Source organism: Protopterus annectens, chromosome 16.part0 (genome assembly GCF_019279795.1).
Source record: "Protopterus annectens isolate FY-2018-M chromosome 16.part0, PAN1.0, whole genome shotgun sequence".
Classification (NCBI taxonomy): Eukaryota; Metazoa; Chordata; order Ceratodontiformes; family Protopteridae; genus Protopterus; species Protopterus annectens.
In genome coordinates this window covers 341,312,468-341,318,467 of record NC_056750.1, presented here as the reverse complement: position 1 = coordinate 341,318,467, position 6,000 = coordinate 341,312,468, and the positions used below count along the sequence as shown (strand labels likewise).

General features: G+C 42.3%; 1 protein-coding gene across 1 annotated transcript in view; it reads left to right on the top strand.

Moving 5' to 3' along the window:
* The window catches only part of PHYHD1 (phytanoyl-CoA dioxygenase domain containing 1), a 440,621-nt gene that overhangs the window by 378,408 nt on the left and 56,213 nt on the right, over window positions 1-6,000 (top strand). The window lies entirely within an intron of this gene.

Here is a 6,000-nt window from a genome sequence, read left to right as displayed (position 1 = left end):
ACTTGAAGCTGTTAATCTATTCTGCTATTTTCCCTTCTGTCTGAAATTTCATATTTTTCTTATTTCCACTACAAGCTACCATTACAAATTGTCGTTATCTGTACTCATTTTCATTCAGTGTGCCTTCAGTTTTGCATTCTATTCCCCCTATCATTTGCTGAAGTTCTTGTTCATAATCTATCTGTAATGCCACATCATCTGCTCTGATCTGTTTGCTAGTGTAGTCCATCACCAGTATAAACAGCAGTGGTTTCAGAGCTGAACCCTGATGTACACCCACTCCCATTGGGAACCCCTCTGTGAAAACTGAGCACTGTTAATACTTCTGTCATTGGGTCCTTGTACACAGCCAGCACTAATTCTACCAATGTTTATGAGATGTTGAACCAAAAAAAAAGACTGCCCAAATCATCTTTCTTGGAACCTTGTCATCTAGGAATCTAAGAATTCCCAGTTGGGTTGTTTCCTCATCTCTAGTTTCTTCTCAAGCCTCTGTCATGGTGTGAACATTGCGTCGGTTTTGCTGCATCCTGATTTGAATCTGAACTGCTAGTCTCCCATCTTCCTTTCTATTACTTTTACTCCATGACGTACCATTGATACATATAACATCAAATGCAAAATAAATTCCACTGAAACAAATAAAAATTATTTTCATATGTATCCTCTTAGTCTTGTCTGGTTTGATGGAATCTCTTGAATGGCTGTTTTATAACGAAGCATTAACACTTCCTTGCTAAGACTTCTTTTACAAAATGCGATATTTTGCAGTGGAAAGATAGAGTTTTTGCTGTGGTGAGAAAGGGGATCATATACCTGTTAGTGATATCTACCATTCCAAACTTACATATGAAGGAAGAACGTCTCCCCATCTACTTTCTGAGGAAAACAGTAGGACAAACAATCAGCACTGCTGTAATCTGCCTCGAGAGAACCTTGCATGGGGGAAAAATGCCTTTTGCTAGACAGTTGTAATGTGATGGCTTTGGACCATGTCAGAACCACTTCTGCATTCTGCAGAATAAAATGCTAGGGAGGGCAAAACTTTAAACAAACACAGGGGCCTGCCCTCTCTTTCATATATTTAAGATATCCATTCACTCCAGAGTCAAACAGATGGGACCCCCTTAAAGAGGGAATGGAAAGCGGTCACATCTATACCAAATGCAGCCAGAAGTTTTGGCTAATGGTAGTGTCAGGTCCTGGTCACCTACAGCATATGCCATGTATGAGGCTGCTGAGACTGGCAGAAGTGGAAGCCTGGGTTCTGATCCTGTTTTTCAAAGATCCTTTAAGCAACTCTTCCACAGCACACTATAGTGAATTTAGAACATCCCCCTGACAATGCAATATGTACATAAGATAGATCAGCCCCAGCAATTGTAAGGTGGCAGATATGAACTTGCATTTCCAAATCGTCACTAGCCTGAGATTCTTTGCAGGACTGAAAGACTAGCATCAAGCTTGCAAGAGATTTGTCTCTGCTGGCATGACATACCACAGATACTGGGAAATCTGTAGTTTTTCCTGTCCGGCACTGCCTACAGTCTTACAAAGGAAATCAGTCCTGCTGGTGTTAGCAGATAATATTACAAAAAAAGTGTAGAGTACTGTGAAACTATTTTCTGTTGTCTTTGCTGTAAAGAAAGTGAAACTGTATCGGTATATGTAGCTGATAGGGTAACCAGTTGTTCCTCTTTCTGCAAGGCAGTCTTGTGGATATAAAAATGGCAAATGTCTGGATATTTTGCAAGAGAAAAAATCTCTTCTGACTTCTGTCTAAATGCCATAACAATCTGCAATATGACATTTAAGTCATTATAATATCATATAAAGTAGAATAAACAACCAATATTGCCTATTCATAGTAGGTACTAGGCTATCAGCCCAAGGGCCTAAGTAAGCCTAGCCAATAAGGTTCGCTGGCTTACACCACCCAAGAAAGTTAATTTCCTGTGCCCCTGTTGAGCAGAGCCACAGAAGTGATCCCCGGGGTGTACTTCCTATTTCCCATCCACTCATCAAGATTTTTCTTGAAGAGTGCTAATGAGGAACTTTGCTTGACATAGATGGGTAGCTTGTTCCATAGTATAGGAAGTCTGTGGGACAGGAATCTATCCCTCCAGCATGTCCTGTTTGTGATGACAAGGTTTAAGTCCTTAAAGCGTGTAGCTCTGAGGGACTGGGATTTCTTTAGGTGTAGCATGTCCAACAGCTCTGGGTTTAACATAGCTTTATATGTTAGGCAGAGATCTCCTTGGAATAGGCGATAGGCAATATGCTACAGAGTAAAGCTGGAGTTTTTTGAGATGGTCAGTGTAGGGCATCTGTTTGAGGCCAGTAATCCTGTTTGTGAGGTACTTCTGTGGCCTTTCCAGCTGCTGCAGATGCCTTGTGAGGTACATTCCAAAAGGGGTGTTGTACTCTATAATGGGTCTAATGAGTGCTGTGTAGAGGGGAACAATGATCTCTTTTTTCCTGGATGAGAACCCCTTTTGTGTGCCACATAGAAGGATTTCCTGACTACTGTGGCGATGTGATTATCAAAGGAGAGACTACTGTCCACCTGGGTCCCAAGATCTGTTATCACATATTCAGCATTAAGTAGACTGCTGTTTATGTGGTAGTTCATGGGTACAGAGTTTTTACCAAAGGGGATGACCATGCACTTTTTGGAATTGAGCTTGAGGCCATGCCTCTGACATCAGGCATCTGTCTCAAGTGAGGCCCTTCTGTAGGCTGTCCTCATCATTTGGGCACTCGACTATGGCTCCTAGTTTGTAGTCATCTGCGAACTTCATTAGCCTGTACTTCAGAGAAGTAGATACCAAACAGGTGAGGTCCCAGGACTGAACCCTGTGGTACTCCACTTGTCCCTGGTTTGAAGTCAGATTTGGAGTGTGCAACTTTTACAGTGTGGGTTCTGTCAGTGAGCCAGTTGGCAACTCATCTTGTGAAGTAGGGATTTATACCAAGTTTAGTGAGTTTAGCAATAATTCCAGAATGGAGGATGGTGTCAAAAGCCTTGGCGAGGTCAAGATAGGCTGTGTGAACCACCTTACCCTCATCTACGGCTTTGGTGACTGCCTCAAAAAAGTCGATCAGGTTGCGAAGGCATGATCTGCCTTTCACAAACCCGAACTGGGTGGGGTCCAGAGTTTGGAGGTTACCAATGTCTTTGTTTATGAGTTCCATGATGATACGTTCCATGACCTTGCAGACCAGGCTCATCAGGCTAATAGGGCGAGAGTTCCCAGGATCATTGGTGGCTCCCCCTTTTTGGAGTGGGATAACTGTTGCTGTGCACCACTCAGTGGTCACAAAGCCGGACGTGAGACTATGATTGAACATGGTGCTTAGGTGGGGAGCCAGTTCATTCTGAAGTTTGTGTAAAACGCAGCCTGGGATGTTGTCTGGTCCCATGGATGCTGTGTTTTTGGTTTTAGAGAGTGCAGCTTTTACCTGCATAGATGTGATTACAGGGACTCTGAATTCTTCCTGTATAGATATGGGCCCTTTAAGGGGTGAGGGGGGGGGGGGTAAAGTTAGCACTGAACCTATCTGCCAAGATGTTGGCAATATCAGTTGGTGCTGCAATTTTCGTGCCTTTGTGCTGTAACTCAGAGCAGATCTGGGTGTTGCCATTGAGATTCTTGACATAGTTATAGAATGCTTTGTGGTTGCCCTTAGAATCAGTGGAGATTTTGTTTTCGTAGCTAGTTTTGGAGGATCTTATAAGGGATCTCAGCTTCTTACTGAGGCTGACCAGGGAGCTCCTCCACTCATGGGATTGTACTCTCTTTTGCAACAGTTTCTTCCTTCTGTTGTAGAGTTTGTTTATGGCAGGGGACCAATAGATTGGCTTCTTTTTTTTGGAGGATAGCACGATCCATGCACTTGTGTAAGTGCTTATAGAGTGCATTTTCACAGGATTCAGCAGTCGTAACTGTATTGTCCATCTGCATGGGTGTCATGAAGTTCACCACTTCTGTCTTAAGAAGCATGAAGTTGGCTTTGGAGAAATTTTGCTACCGTGGTTTCCTTAATGGTGGGTGGGGGCGGGATGCGGATATCTAAGGTGATTAGTTTATGGTTGGATCTGACCAATGAGGAGTTGACTTCAGGTGTGGAACTCAGTTTGGTAATGACTAGGTCTAGGATACGTTGATCCAGGGCATTGGAATTTATGAATTCCAGAAAGCGTTGAGCAAAGGAGTTGGTACATGAGTAGTTTTCCCAGTTAATAGTGAGGTAGTTGAAATCGCCCATTATTAGGGTGTTTGGTTGAACCCTAATATTTTCCAGTATATCAAGAAAAGTGGAGTGGGAATCCTGGCGCATGGTGGGGGATCTGTAGCAAGCTACAATTTGGATTGCAGTCTTGCCCAGAGTTAGTTGCACTTGGATAACCTCGGATGCATTATGCTGTGCAGCTAGCCTGGATGTGTGGATATCCTTAATGAATATGGACACACCTCTGCTTTTGGTGTTCTGATCCAGGTTAGATGGCCGAAAAGTGTGGTATGAGTTATAGCCTGGTAATGCAGGGGTGCTCTCTGGAGCCTTGAACCAGGTCTCAGTCACTGCACAGATATCGATGTTCTCCATTTTAAGGAGTGCCTCGAGTGAGTGCATTTTGAGATTTAGACTTCTAGCATTGAGTAGCATTACCCTCAGTTTTTGCTTGCCTGTTCCTGTTACGGTGGTGAATTTGTCATTTGAACCTTGTCTAAGAAAGGCACTATAGGGGCAGCAAGACGCTTAGCCAGTATCCGGAATCCCAGGGGCGACAGGTGCAGACCATCTCTGGCAAAGCATCATGGTCGGTCAACTGTGTTGTCCCAGCAGACAGATACTGGATACCCTCAGAATGACACCAGAAGCTTAGCCAATTGTTGATGTCAATCATTTTGTCCTTGTACTGCGGTATCATTCTGGGCGATGGCAGGATGCTACTCAGGGCTAGGGTCATACCTAGTATTAGAATATTTATTTTGGTAATAAGATAAAAATATTTTTAATTGGTTGATGGCAAGGTTTGTCCTGCAAAATCTCAAATTTAAGTAAGAATGTCCTACTTTGGGCATCTAAAAACACTGCAACCCTAATAGTTGACCACATTTTTTTGTATAGTGATCCACTTGCAAGGGATGTTCTTTTCTGTAACTATAACAGTCTTTACAAAAAGCAGGTTTTTACTCTTGCAACAGCATGAAAAACTACGAATTTGTCATGCTCTATTATTGTTTTTATGACTTGTTAGTATGCTACAATGCAACAAAAGTGGGAAGATGGAATCAATGACTGCATCTGTGCCTAAGTTAAAAAAAAATCTCATAAAACAAATTCAAGAACAGATGATGGCACTGTTTTGTGCAGTGCTTGTAAAATAGTTTTGAGCAAAACCAGCAAGCACATTTCTCCAATATTCAGAATATAAAAAAAAATCTTCCTACTGCAGACATTGGTGTGTAGCAGAATCAGTACTTTCAAGTGTCAATGAACAGCTCCTGGATTGCAGTGTTAGCTTTGACACCTCAAAAGAGTCTGGGGGAGGGTCCATCTTTGCTCTTAGGAGTGCAAACTGACAATTGTTACAAAAAGCCTGCAATTTTGGTATTTTCTTTGCTTGGAGTGGTGTAACAGCTCTGAAAGAACTGTATATGATGGTCATTCAGGAAAAAAAAATGAAAGCACTTCTTATAGGTTCATAGGCTAATGACCACAGGGGTCTAGCCATGCTTTCCAAATATGTCTGACATGTTTTGATATCTTAGGATTTTTAAAGGGTATGTGCATGACTGGTCAACTATTTACAGGCTTTTCCTGCTAATGAGGGAATGTAAGTTGCCTGTGATATTACAGCCGCTGTATCTTAATAGAATGGAAAAACATCATCATTTCATTATGTCTAGCCTGACTCCTATAAAGGGGACTTAAATGTATCCTGAGAAGGCGACATTACAGCACTAAAAGAAGATCACATTAATATAGCTAGGC